We start from the raw sequence: 2,065 nt of genomic DNA on the forward strand, positions 1-2,065 counted from the left end.
CCTTAATGTATGTAGTTCTGTAGGTTATGAGGTGTTTGATTTCAGATTATCCAGTAACTGTACAGCTGAAAACCTGTACAGTACCCACACAGTCACTGTCCTAGTGATACCTTGTTACTGTGTCTCCTGCTGTGTCTCTCAGGCTGTAAGACTGACCTGCACTTTTATACCTTTACATTGAGAGACACTGCACTACAACAGAAGGTCTATATGTCCTGCAATTCTGAGATAAGAACTGAATTGTGATTGTTGTTTCCCTTTGTCTACTGATTACAGATGTGTGTCATTATCAGAACAAGTAGATACAACATTAATTAATGATCAGTTAATCTGGCCTGATTTCATGTCACTGCCACTTACAGAGTGCTACATATGGAAAATAATCTGCATACATTATAATTGCATCTGTATATTTAGATGCATAAAAGCATCTCACACACAGAAAAATGAAGAAAATAACTCTTACCACCATTCAACCCAGGACACAGCAGCGAGGCTCAAATTTTAGACTTTTCAATCTGAACTGATGACCCTTCCTTTCTAATGAGCTTTTCAAAGACTGAATGTAACCTACTGTATATGTTGTTGTTTTTTGTGCTGAATGATTTTTTTTTTAAATCTTAATTACTCGGATAAGACAATAAGACTAGTGTTGATAAGATGATTGTTGAGCAGGCATCTGAACACACAGAATGAAAGTCTCATTCCTGCTCAGTGGCTTTTCTGGTTCTCCTTTTAGTTTAATTTAGCTTTTTATATTTGCAGAGGAAATGTTTAATATGTTGTTAATCTGATTTATTTACTACACATTGAATGTACTGTATCACTTTGAATTAACCTTTTAAATAAAGCTTTACTTTTCATTGATCTGGTAAAAGTCATTTTCCTGGTCAGTAATAAAATAGTGAAAATGACAGTAGAATCTTGCACAACAATGTATCAAGCTAAGATTGTTTTCCTCTCTAGCAATTTAGAATTATGTTTTAGAGTAGTACAGCTGTGAGCTTTTGAAAGGACGTACATTGTGTTTCCACATCATACTTCCTGATACAAATAATGTTTCCATGATGATAGAACTTCACAGATCCAGCAGCTTGGTAAATAAGTATAATAATACTGTAGCCAGATGATGAATATCAAGGTATTGAGTGCTCAGTGTGTAACGAACAGTTCTTTCCGGACCCTATGCGGACGACACAATCTGAAGAAGTGGGGGAACACTAGGGAAACGTCATGCAGGAATACGGGGCTGAAGACAGGGGGGCGTGTCCAAGGTGCGCTGGTGCACGGGGGAGGTGTGGCCGAGGCGAACAATCCAAAAGAGTAGTCCTTAGGGAATATCCAAAACACAAGGGTAAGTCCAAAACCAGGAGATCCATCAGAACAAAGAATTAAAAACCACGAAGGCCGGGTCGGAACTGGCGGACGGGGAACAGGAACGGGAACAGAGGTTAAAACCTTAATGGGACCAGGCGCTTCCAGGTCCCGGACTCGCACGATATGGAAATCAGATGCAGAGCCCGGATGAGCGTCAGCGCCTGGCTTTTAAGGTGGGCTGGGAATGGGAAACAGGTGCAGAGAATAAAGTCTTGAGTGAAAGGGCTGGAGCACCCTTAAGGAGGGGGGACTATAATCGTGACACAGTGCTTCGGGTTTAACTTCCCTGGCTGAGGAAAGCATAGTGCTGGTAAGAGATCAGTGTCTTCACATCCCCTCCCCAGGGAGAAAATCCTGCAGCAGTGGTGTTGCAGTGGAGGGAGGGGATAGAAAAGAGGTGCCCAGCACCCTCTGTAGCCAGAGAGCTGTTATTAGCAGGGAAGCAGAAGTACGAGGTTAGAATTTGACCTCCACCTAAACTTATCTGAATAACATTATATACAGATGCAGCCACTCAGAACACACAGTATTTCTTCCAGTAAAAGTTGTGCGGTGCCTTATGCAATTCACTGGCCAAAGACGATCAATAGGTTGCACTTAAATGTTAGTGAAACATTTACTTCATTTATTCTGTTTCTCTACTGTGCATGTTTGAATCTACTTAATATTGAATATTAATATGGAATTT

The sequence above is a fragment of the Atractosteus spatula genome (genome assembly GCF_055471065.1).
Source record: "Atractosteus spatula isolate fAtrSpa1 chromosome 10 unlocalized genomic scaffold, fAtrSpa1.hap1 SUPER_10_unloc_17, whole genome shotgun sequence".
In the NCBI taxonomy this organism is placed as follows: domain Eukaryota; kingdom Metazoa; phylum Chordata; class Actinopteri; order Semionotiformes; family Lepisosteidae; genus Atractosteus; species Atractosteus spatula.